Source organism: Panthera leo, chromosome B1 (genome assembly GCF_018350215.1).
Source record: "Panthera leo isolate Ple1 chromosome B1, P.leo_Ple1_pat1.1, whole genome shotgun sequence".
In the NCBI taxonomy this organism is placed as follows: Eukaryota; Metazoa; Chordata; class Mammalia; order Carnivora; family Felidae; genus Panthera; species Panthera leo.
Genome location: NC_056682.1, coordinates 103,373,389 through 103,386,319, shown reverse-complemented (window position 1 = coordinate 103,386,319; position 12,931 = coordinate 103,373,389). Strand labels below are relative to the sequence as shown.

The 12,931-nt window shown below is 38.1% G+C and overlaps 1 long non-coding RNA gene across 1 annotated transcript in view; it reads right to left on the bottom strand.

Annotated features, from left to right (window-relative positions):
* The window catches only part of LOC122217018, a 101,579-nt gene that overhangs the window by 70,618 nt on the left and 18,030 nt on the right, over positions 1–12,931 (bottom strand). The gene's annotated exons all lie outside the window — the stretch shown is intronic.

Sequence of the window (12,931 nt, the reverse complement as noted above, 5' to 3'; positions counted from 1 at the left end):
TACCGTACAAATTCTGCTGACATACACACTTAGATCTCCACTCCAGAACCATCTCTCTTAGACCTTGATTTTAAAATCTAACTGCCTACTTGTAACAATAACTTGAACAGTCCATACTCTTCTCAAACTTGACCAAAACATAACTCACATATTCTATCCCCTACCTCCAGTATGGCTGCTCTTGTCTTCTCTGCCTCAAGTACATGGCATCACTATCCATCTTGGTGCTCTGGCCAATCTCCCTTTCCTATGTCCTCCTCAGCAGCAATCCTGTCTGTTATCTGCAAGAGTATCTTGAATCCATGGTCCCTTCCACCATTCTCCCTTCCCACTGTAGATTCTTCCTACCTTGTATCTATCATAGCATTTTTTATCTTGTAAAAGTCTTTTTACAACCTACAATCGCTATGCTCATTTATTTATTTGCTAGCTTATTGTCTATCTCCACCATTAGAACATAAGCTCTATGTGAGCAATGCCTATGCCTTCTTTCTTCAAACACTTTATCTTTAAGCTCTAGCATTATCTAAATAGTAAGCACTTAATAAATATTGACTGATTGATTTTTTTGAATGAATGAGTGAATGAACACCAGCCTTGACTCTTGATTTTTCTTGTAGTGCTCCTCAATAAAAGTATTTTATATGGTCTACCATTTTTAGTTTAGAAGTACTTAGTGTAAAAGCCTTCTAACCAGTATTCGTTTTAAATTTACAGCTGATAGTTTTATAACTTTGTATTTCAAATTTAATGAGCTTATATAGTTTAAATGGTCACAAACTTCTATCATTAATACATTCCTATAAATAACAAATTTCACCTCTTCTCAATGAACTGTACTTCTTTTCTATATTTACTCTCACCAGAAAATGAGATTGTAGGATAGCCTTATTTTGGTCAGATGCCTGATTTGACTGAGGTCGTGGAGCAAATTTTAATTGAGTTAAATTTGGAGAGCCAAGTAAATGATTTGTAAAGCATACCTTCCATTCCAAATTCTAAAACTACTGTTTTCTAACACACTAAAGTCCCCTGTTTGTTCCCCTAACACAAATAAATAATTATTGATAAAACACTGAACTTTCCTTCTCATTCATTTACATATACATGGGCTTGTAATCATTAATATCTTCACACATGTATGTGACCAACAGATTACAATTATTCATACCACAACTTTTGAGTGCCTAATATGTACAGGCTTTGTGTGAGGCAGCAAATATATATATGAATAAATTCTAAATAGCAAAGGATGTTGCATTCCAGGAATGTACAATCATGATTCAATGGGATAAATGTCATGTTATATGTATATATAAGTTACTACAGAACAGAAGTAGACGAGAAGTAGGTTGAATTTCTGTTGTATTCTAGGTATTGTAAAATCATTTCACATATAAAATATTATTTAATTTTCACAACCATTCTGGAGCTTGTAGCATGGTAGAAATGGAGCTTGTAGAACTTGGTAGAAATCTTGGACTTTGGCTAAGATTACACAGCTAGAAATGGTGGCATGATTATTTCCAGCCCTCTTTATCTGATTTTAGACCCCTGTTCTCTCAACTACAGCAAGTTGCCTCATTCCCCCTAGGAAATAAGAAGATGGGAACGGAGAAGCATCAGAAAAAGACTGAGAGGATGATACAACATTTGGAATGAGAAAGTTTGCATAAGGCTCACAGGTCATTTAATCAGAACTGTCTTTTTGGGGGGAGAGAGAACTAACAGCAGGTAGAAAGCTTCAGGAACAAGGTGACCACGTTCAAAGACTGGCAGGCACTTCAGAGCAGTTGGAGCTTAAGGAGAAAACACAGATTGACAAGATTTGGTGATATAGAAGTTGAGAAAAAAAACAAGTTGCAAATGGTCTTCAGTGTCAGGCCAAGGAGTCCTGATGTCATTATAAAATAAAGAGAAGATAAGAAAGGCTCTGGGTGAATGATAACAGACCAGATACACATTTCTACAGGGAGTCTTCTGATGGCAGTGTGGAGAAGGCAAAGGGATCAAGGCTGGAGAGGTAGAAACTAATTTGCAGTGTTTCAGGCAAGAAATGATGATAACCTAAGTTAAATAGTGACAAAAGTATGTACAACTAAGGATTGATGCTAAAAATTTTAAGGATATAAACATCATAGGCTTTGGATTTGAATGTATCAAATGGGTATGGGTTTAAAATTTACAAAAGTGCCTTTTTGTTCCTTTTTTAGTTACTTGATACATTTTGGCTTCTACTTTTTAAGCAGTAATTGGAAGGGAAGAATTACCTTTGAAAATGGCCTGAAAAATCATGCTTATTTGTTGCTATTTTAGTGTAAAATACAGATTTCAAGGCATTGCAGACAGAATATGAGCAAATTGAATTTAGTCTCTATCTTTAAATCAAAATGAACCAGAATGAGTATCACTGTATCATTAGAAAGAGGTACCTTCTGAACTGCCCTTTGTGTCCTGTCAGAGACTGTCCCCCTTTTTTAACTTTGGCAATTGGCTTTTGTTTCCTTTTCTAATTTGTATTATTTTTTAAACAATCCAGGACAACCCCCAGCTCTGATTCTTTCAAAGTCCAGAATGTCTGGGTCTTCATTCCACACTTTTCAGTTTGAAATGGCTCAGCACTTTCTCTCTCATGCCTGCTGCAGGCATGGCTGTGTCCTGCCCCTGTCTGCCCCCTCTGGCCTGTATTCCAGCTCGGGGTCACCAGACCCTTGCCACAGTTCCACCTTCTGATGACTTAAAGCCAAAACTCAAGCTCTGTGATCAGAGCCTCTAGATGTCGAGCTCCAGAAACTTGACTCAGGACCAAGTGGCTCTGGTCTGGGGATTGGGCCCCTCTCCCCAGGGTCCCCACTCTCAGTACAATGGAAGGCCAAAGCCTTGATCTTGGCAAACCAACCCCATTATCTTTCTTGCCCAGGCTTAGGTGAACAGACCTCTGGGGAGGTCCACATCCTGTCTAGGAGAGTGTCACCTCCCTAATCCTCTCTCACAGATCTTCCTTTGCTGAATTAAAGTTTGAAAGTAAATGGTTTTCAAGAAAAAAAAAAAAAAAAAAAAAACAAAACACCACCTAACCAACTTCCATATGTGTGTACTATGAAGCACAGAGTATAAAAATTTATCACACATATACAAAAATATGTACAGAAACACACAGTCTACCTCCTATGGAAGGAATACATACTCCAACTTGTTACTTGTTTCACCCCTCCTTTAAAACATGATTCCTTCACTTCCATTTGGAGTATTTTATGAAACAACTTCCTAGTCTGTGCAGAAGGTCAGATCAGGTTTCCCAAATCTGTGGACTGCTGAGAGAGCATTCCCCAAAAGTAAAGGCAACAAATCAAATTCAAAATGGAATTGAAGCTGACAGATAAAAACATAAAGTCCTACAGCATATGCAGGGTGGTGACAAATATTGAAATGAACAGCTAAGCTGTGAGCAAGTGCTCCATTATTTCTAACAACATTATTTGGATTTATGCTTGGCTTTCAAAACCCTTCAGCCCCCAAACATTTTGGACGTGTAATCTCAGTAGGAAAGTTAAAATTTAGATATGACCATTATTAGCCTGAGGACACAGTCATTAGCCACAGTGGTATCAGTAGTATTCACTTTACGGGCACCACTGGATTAATTCTGTAGACACAGCGTTTTGTCCCCATTATAATAGTATTTGGATGAAAATTTTAAGATTCATCCCTTTAGAAGATTATCATTAATCTGAGGGAATGCAGTCTTCCAAATTATACACCACACAGTGTTTTGACTGCATGGTACAGAATTATCTTTTGCAATTTACTAAATGCCAAGAGAGGTCACCGATGTTTCCTATGTTTCTAACGTTGGAAATTTACTTTCCAGCCACTGTGGAAACAGAATTGAACTTTCCATGGCAATATCTAGTCAAAATATCTATTACTTTTCTTTTTATTTCTCTCTTACTTAAAAAAAAAAGATACATCTACTTCAAAAGGAATGCTGATATCCCATGAGTAAAATAATGGACAGTGATGCAACATATATTATTTTTTCCTGTGTTGATTCTGATATATACCTTCCAAAGGATAGAAATTAAGTAAGTCTAATTATTTTTTTATCACTTTGCACCTCTAAAATGTCGCTGAACACACCTGTCATTTCCCCTTCCAGCTAAATGACATCATCAGCCCTTTGAACACATATGTGAGCTTATGCTGAAAAGCTTATGCTGACCTCAGAGAAATCGTGGAGTATTAAATATATATTGTGCTTCACATGCTTATAAAAGTCATATCTACTTCTAGAGACCACTGGTTTCAGTTTTCCTCCCATTTGATATTATCTCACATCTGTGGAAATATGAGTGAAAGATCACTTCACTTGGCAATAGAAAATTGTTGAACTCTTTATGGAATATTCAGTATGAAAACTGAACAATTGGTCTTAGGGGCAATTCCAACAGGAATAAGAGTTCCTGGGGGGATATGAGCTAAAGCAACCATTTTAGAGATCCTGCACATATTTCTTTTTGTGAAATGTGGTTGGCACCTCGTAATGAAAATGACACCATCTACATTTCTCTGTAAACATGTTTGAAATTCTATTTTTATAACAAATACTGTGTCTTTAACTTGTGTCTTCTTTAAGCTCCAGAAAATAGTCACAGATCCTTGTGAATCTCTGAGGGAAAAGAATATTCCTTATACCCCCTGAGGTCCTCAATGCAAATATATACAAAAATCAGGAAAAAATAAACGGCCTTTCCTGTGCAACCTCACTCACTGTCATTCCGATGTGCCCACAGTCTGCAGGGAAATGTACCGAAACGTCTGGACAAGAGGTCTCTGTTCAGGTTCTCTGGGAAGGAGCAAAGTATCCTCTAGATTACTTTTAATCAATATCTTCCCCTGACCTGCAATCTGTACTTATCTTTATGATCAGAACAGTTCTAAGATTTAAATGTGTTCTATAGATTTTTCCCAGTAAGAAAGAAGTTCTGTTTACCCTAAATTTCTGTTACCTTAAAGCATGAATTCTAACATTTCCTCTGTACTTAGCATCAGTTTTTTTCTGTAGCATCAGTTTCTGCCTAAGAAGGGGAGAAAATCTATCTATCTATCTATCTATCTATCTATCTATCTATCTCTCATTCCCACAGATGAAGCCCAGGACAAAGGGTCCAACGGAGGAAGAGGAGAAGGTGACAGGGACCCTATCCTCCCCATGCTGAGTGGCGTGGTCAAAGCTTTATGGGTCTGTCCATCTCAGTGAGAAAAAGCAGTAGGGTAATGCCCTCTGAAAAGTGGCCACACCCCTCTGGGACTAGGGCAGGACAGTCTCCCCTCTCTTGAACACAGAGAAAGAAAAGGTGAAGAGTAACATACCTTTCTCAGAGCATCCTTTTCCACCAACCAACAATACAGCCCTTCCTCCCAGCCTCTTCTTCTGCTGTTAGAATATGGCTACTTTGGGGGCACCTGGATGGCTCAGTTGGTTAGGCATCTGACTTTGGCTTGGGTCATGATCTTGTGGTTCATGAGTTCAAGCCCCATGTCTGGCTTTGTGCTGACAGCTCAGAGCCTGGAACCTGCTTCACAGCTTCTGTGTCTCCCTCTCTCTCTGCTCCTCCTTTGCTTGTACTCTGTCTCTCTCTCTTTAAAAAATAAAACATTTAAAAAAAAAGAATATGGCCCCTTTAAACAAAAATAGGCAAATATTCAAATTTTACTGTAGTATCAAGCAAGGTGACCTTCTTCAAAACATGTTTTGACAATCACAGGTGCTGCCTGGGTTTAAACAATACACTTGAAAACAGATTAATCTTAAAAGTACCAGCATTCTAACTTAGTAACTTTTTTCATTTAAGAGTGTGGAATGGTAAGGAGTATTTCTAGTATGGTTATTGGAGATAAAACAGGCAAAGTTTTGGGAGTAGATCTGAAATCTTAGAGGAGATGTAACAAACTTCTGAGTCGAATACAATCTGTAGATATGCTTGATTTTTGCTACCATGCTGTATGCAGTAGAATTTAAGCCTATTTGCTGAGGCAGACTCAAAACACCTCTCAAAGGAGAATCTTGCATTTGTCTGCAGACATTTACTTAGCGTCTTTATGTATTTCCAAATACATATATTATATATATACATACATGCATATATATATGTATGTGTGTGTGTGTGTATATATATATATACATATATATATGTGTGTGTATATATATATATGTATATACACACATATATATACATATATATATATACATATATATATATATATAAAATCCAGCAATGTCTGTGAAGACCTATGGGTGGGTGTTGAGCTGGCAATAAGAAAATAGTGTCCCCTCCCAGCCACCTGACGTTGAATAAAACTTAATACAAAACACTACTCAATGTTTGTCAAAAGCACTGGGGTAGAATAAATACTCCAAATAATTATTTCAAGGATTCCTGTCCTGATTGTGTAAACTGTATGCCTGGTCAAGGCAACTCAGACAAAAGTTGGACTTTGTTCTCTTTTCTACAGAATCACCTTTTCTGAATGGCTCCCTAGAATGTGAACACACACGTTGTTGCATCTACTGTATCAGTTCTCATAGTTTTGCCTCAGTAGAGCTAGTGGTTAAGACCAAGACGTATGGAACTGGACTACTTGGATGTGCCCTGGACCCTCACTGATTCAGTGACCTTAGGCAGATCTTTAAATTCTCCACCTCTCTTTCCTAATCTGGGCCTTTCCAGACTATCTATGGACCCCAAGCTAAGAAAGCCTAATTTCCTCCACAGCTACAATGGGAGAAATTACATTAGTTAATACCCTGTTAGCTCAAAATAAAATAATCTGGTTTAGACCAATTTAAACAAAAAGGGAATTTTGGGGATTATCTCAGAGAATCTAAGTGAATGTTGAACTATCTAGTCTTGAGAAGAAAAGGGATTAGGCCTTCCTCAGTTGTCTCAGCAGCAGGAGAAGGAGCTCATGGGCCTGGCTATTAACACCAGCCAAACACAATGGCCCCAAGTGATGGGGTAGTTCAGTTCAAAATTCTTACTGGTAAGCAAAATAAATAAATAAAATAAATAAATAAATAAATAAATAAATACCAAAAAAAATTAATGAGCAACGATTATTTGACAGGTAGTGTGCTAAGAGCTTGAGGTGTATCTGTGAAACTGATAGATATACATCCAGATTTACAGTTTAATTGGCACATGGCATGTAGGCAAGTGCCTGGTGCAGTACATATATTTGTTGAATGAATGAATGTGAAGGAATAAATAACAGACATTTATTACATACCATGTTGTGGATCAGGATGGATATATTATGGGGTGCTATGTAGGCACTTTGGACATATCCTTACGATAAAACAGTTTTCTCTGAATCCCTTCATAGCCAAGCTTTTCAAAATGTTGTATTTCTTTATCTCTTGTTCACTCTTCAACTTTTGTACAGTTTCCATACACCACTTCATAAGAAATGTCACTTGTGGAGATAATTTTGACCTTCATGTCATCAAATTTAAAATGTAATTTCCTGTCTGCATCTTACACAAATTCTCAGTTGTTTAAGATATAGTAGACCACTCATTCCCTGTTCTTTTTTTAAAGTTTATTTATTTATTTTGAGGCAGGGGGGAAGAGAGAGAGAGAGAGAGAGAAGGAGAGAGAATCCCAAGCAGGCTCCACCCTGCAGTGCAGAGCCCGATATGGGGCTCCATCTCACAAACTCACAAACTGTGAGATCATGACCTAAGCCAAAATCAAGAGTCAAACGCTTAACAGACTGAGCCACTCAGGCGCCCCTCATTCCCTATCCTTTTGTCTATATCACCATGGTGCCTTAGTTTTTTTCCTGCTTCAGAAGACACATTATCTTAGATTCTTTTGCTAGTTCTTTCTTCTCCCCAAATGTCAGTTTTCCTCAAGGTTTACATTTGGACACTCTTCTTTTCTTTTCCTCTGCTCTCCCTCCTCCTCCTCCTCCTCCACCTTCTCCTCCGTCGTCGTCTTCTTCTTCTTCTTCTTCTTCTTCTTCTTCTTCTTCTTCTTCTTTCTCCTTCTTCTTCTTCTTCTTCTTCTTCTTCTTGTTCTTCATCTTCTTTTCTCTTTCTCTTTCTCTCTCTCTGTCTTTCCCCCATATATATTCCCTTCATAGATGATCTCATTAAATCCTATGGTTTTAAAGACCAGTTCCCAAATGTATTAATTGTCTAGAATGTTTCTCCTCAAACATTTCTAATTGCCAGCATCTTCTCATCCTGCTAAACCTTAAAATCTCAGCTTATATTGCAGCAGCATCACTGACTGTAACAGGCTGCACTGATCACCATCACTGAGAATTCCTTTTATTTGGTTTACTCACTTTGTTTTCACAACTCTGTCACTAGTCTATAAACTTTCCAAAGCAAGGGTCTTTTCTAATTTCATCACTGTCTCTTCAGCCCTTTTTACAGGCCTGACATTTAGTAGACCTTCAAGGAATATTTATTTAAGGAATGATTAGTATCTGAGCAAGGCTCAGGGACATTCAACAGAGATATCTACAAGAAGGAGATAATATATGTGCCAGGAGGAAAATTTAGAATATCCAGGTGGACTGGGGATGGTGAAGTAAAGGAAGATTTCCATTATGGGCAGAAGATATGGTGCATGCAAACATTTGTAGACAGTGTTCATAAAATGAAGGATAAGTGGGTGCCATGGTAGTTGGTAGGTGTCCATTTTGAACTAGACATTACAATATTTCAGTGCTTTAGCTGTATTTTTGGTTTAATACCTTTTAAAGGACATGTATGTAATTGTTTATTACTTTTAATAATTACATGTTTGCTTAACCTTAATTTCTAATGAAAACTTAATCAGCAGTGTTTTAGCCCACTTTAGTTTTTACATTCTTCTGTAAAGTATTCCATGATCTGTAAACAAACTCTTGAGAAACTTCTGTTTTAAGGAATCTATGATCACATTGTTAAAGGAAAAAATCTTTATGAATGTGAAAATTCGTAGCCTTCAGATTATTGTCTGACACAAGATGTTCAAGTATTGTTTGACATTTTGTTTAATAAAGCAGAAAGCTGTTCTGTGAAAAAATGGGACACTTCTATAGAAATATCTTTCACTCTCTACCTCCATAGTGGTTGCTGGCCCTGTTGTCAGAGTCCCTGGGTCCAGGGGAATAGGGAGAAACAAAAGAGGAAAGGTGAAAGGTGACAGAGTAGAAATGAGATAAAGGGTTCTGAAAGCCACGTTAAGGACGAAGTCTTTGTGTTTTGTATCAACAGTTAGTAGCTATTGAATAATTTAAAGGTATTCAAAATACATTTTAAAAATAATTACCAGCTACGGTATTAGTGTGTTGGGGCTACTATACATAACAGAGTACTGTGGATTGGGTGATTTAAAAAACGGAGATGTATTTATTATGGTTCTGGAGGCTGGAAGTGAAAACCAAGGTGTTGGATGAGTTGGTTCCTTCTGAGGGCTGAGAAGGAAGGCTCTGTTCCAGTCTCTCTCCATGGTTTGTAGATGGCCATCTTCTCCCTGTGTCTCTTCATATCAATTCCCTCTATGCTGTATATGTATCTAATTCCCTTTTTATAAAGATATTGGTCACATTAGATTAAGACCTATCCTAATGACCTCCTTTAAACTTGATTACCTCTGTAAAGACACTATGTCTGAATAAGGTCACATTCTGAGGTGCTGGATATTAGGACTTCAACATACAAGTTTGAGGGGACACAATTTAGCCTATAGCAGCTACCATGAAGTGGATGGACTATGGAGCAGATTTGGGTTGGAGTCAGGAAGAATAGCTTCAAAGGCAATGAGTAAAACAAGTGAGAAATACTGTGAATGGATCTTGGATTTTGGTTCTTGAACATAGCAGCATAGAAATGTAAGTAGATTTGAGAGATGTTGAGGAATGCAAATTTGCAAAAATTGGTGATCCTTTGAATAGATGGGTCAGGGAGAAGGAGGAATCAAGAATATTTCCATATGCTTCCAAAATAGATCACTGTGAATATTGATACTACTCACAATATGAAGAATTTAAGAATAGTTTGAAGATGATTTCTCTTTTGAATGTGACGATTTTAGGTGCCTGGAGACCATCCAAGTGAATAGGATCAGGAAAATTGGGTCAAAATCTGAGCTGAAAGCCATAAAGTTACATACTTAGCTTGTTTATTTCCTGTGTTTCTTCCCTATAATAAGCATATTTATTCCCTATCTTTCTTCTCTAAAATAAACATGTGGGCTATGATTGGTTTGATGAGTGTTGTTTTAGCTGCATACTACCAACTGTGATATTCAACAAATCCATACAGAGAACCTTCCTTCCAGAGGGCCTAAGGATGAGGGGAAGTTGGAAATATTAAATGGGTTTGTAATGGGATGTCAGAAAGAAGGAGAAACTTCAGGGAAGACTTGAAGACAGAAAAGCAATTCACCAAAGGTGTTTCTGGAAGAGTTCTAGACAAAGGGAAGAGCTAGAACAAAGTCCTAAGAGGAGTGCATGACTGATGCATTCTAGGGCCAGCAAAGAGGCTGGAGTGGAGTGAGCAGCAGAGAGTAGCAAGATACTAGACTGAAAAGTTAGTGGAGGGGAAGACTAGCAGACCATCTCTAAGGCTTTTCTTCTAAATGAAATAAGAAGCCACTGCAAGGTATTGACAAGCAGTGGCATGCTTCAGCTTGCCACATAAGGGATTGTGTCAGCTGCAGTGTTGAAAATAGACACGGTGGTACATGGGTAGATCTGTTAGAAGGTAATATGACAGCAGATGGCTTACACCATGGCAACTGCAGTGCAGGTAGCTAGAACTAGTCTTATCTGAAATATATTTTTAAAAAAATTTTTAATGTCAATTTATTTTAGAAAGAGATACAGAGAGAGACAGAGCACAAGCAGGAGAGGGACAGAGAGAGAGAGGAAGACACAGAATCTGAACGAGGCTCCAGGCTCTGAGCTGTCAGCACAGAGCCCTACTAGGGACTCAAACTCACAAACTGTGAGATCATGACCTGAGCAGAAGTCAGATGCTTAACTGACTGAACCACCCAGGCAACCCATGAGATATAGTTTTTAATGGTAGAGTCCTCAGGATTGCCTCACAGATTGGATGTAGATTTAAGAGAAAGAGGAGACAAGAATGACTCTAAGTCTTTTGGCCTAAGAAACTGAAGACAGAGAAGCCTGTGGGTGGAGCAAGTCTGGTGGGGGAAATTAGGTGCTCACTTTTAGCCATGCTGTATTTGAGATGTTTATTAATCATTCACGTGATTATGCATAGTGGGAAGTTGAATAACCAAGTATATGGCATTCAGAATTAAGATCAGGAGAATTAAAATTAAAATCTATGAGGATTGCCTGAGTGGCTCAGTTGGTTAAGTGACTGACTGTTGGTTTAAGCTCAAGTCATGATCTCATGGTTCTAGAGATCAAGCCCGGCATGGGGCTCTGCACTGACAGCATTGCAGAGTCTGCTTGGGATTCTCCCTCTCTTTCTGCCCCTCTCCTACTCTCTCTTACATGCATGCTCTCTCTCTTTCTCTCTCAGAATAAATAAATATTTAGAAGCATATAAAATCAAATCTGTGAAACCCATTTGTATTGTGGTCAGAGAATGTAATCTTTGTTTTATTGAGATTTGAGGTTTATTGGCACACTTGCTTTATAGTCTAGTATATGATCATTTATAAATGTTCCATTCATACTAGAGAAGAATGCATATTCTCTATTGGATGTTCACCTTGATATCTTCACCAATTTTTAATCTACTTGAGTTATCAATAAATTAAATGTGTGTGTGTGTGTGTGTGTGCGTGCGTAGGCTAATAGAAATTAGAATATTTAATCTTGGATGGTTAAGACTAATTATTAGAAGCAGAAATGAACTATTGTGGTTTTTTAAAATATTTTTTTAATTTCTTTTTCAGAGAGAGAGAGAGACACAGCATGAGCGGGGAAGGGGCAGAGAGAGGGAGACACAGAATCTGAAGCAGGCATCAGGCTCTGAGCTGTCAGCTCAGAGCTGGATGTAGGCTCCAACTCATGCACTTCAAGATCGTGACCTGAGCTGAAGTTGGATGCTCAACCAACTGAACCATCCAGGTGCCCCTGTTTTTTTTTTTTTTTTTTAATCCATATTTGCTTTATCTCTTTTCACTCCCTTATTTCCAGTTTTCCATTTTAGGTTGCTTTGAACATCTCTCTAATAAGAAGAATATATTAGATTTTTTTTCTGTTTGGTTTCTACTCACTCCAATGACCTCTGTATTTTATTATGAGTTTAATATCTTCATAATATGTTTGCCTGGCATTGGCTTTTTGTTAAATTATAGCCAACATTCAGAAAACTACACAAATCATACATACGAACTCAATGAATTTTCACAAATTGAACACCCCTGTGAAACTATCATCAACCTCAAGAAACAAAATTCTGGGGGCGCCTGGGTGGCTTGGTCGGTTAAGCGTCCGACTTCGGCTTAGGTCACGATCTCACGGTCCGTGGGTTCGAGCCCCGCGTCGGGCTCTGTGCTGACAGCTCAGAGCCTGGAGCCTGTTTCAGATTCTGTGTCTCCCTCTCTCTCTGCTCCTCCCCTTTTCATGCTCTGTCTCTCTCTGTCTCAAAAATAAATAAACGTTAAAAAAAATTAAAAAAAAAAAAAAAGAAACAAAATTCTGTTGTAGCCAAGAGCACGGGGATGCAAGGGCACAGGACTCCCAAACAGATCAGGTCTGGCCATTCGCCACCAACAAAATCCAAAGACAGAGAGACCAGGGGTGGTGAACAAGAAGGAAATTTATTTCAGTGAGGCCAGCACCAGAAAGGCAGGGGACTAATGTCTCAAAGACATTCTCCATAATGCTGAAAATATTTTCAGGTGTATATAAAGAAAATGTAGGGCAAAGGTTGGTAGCTACATGC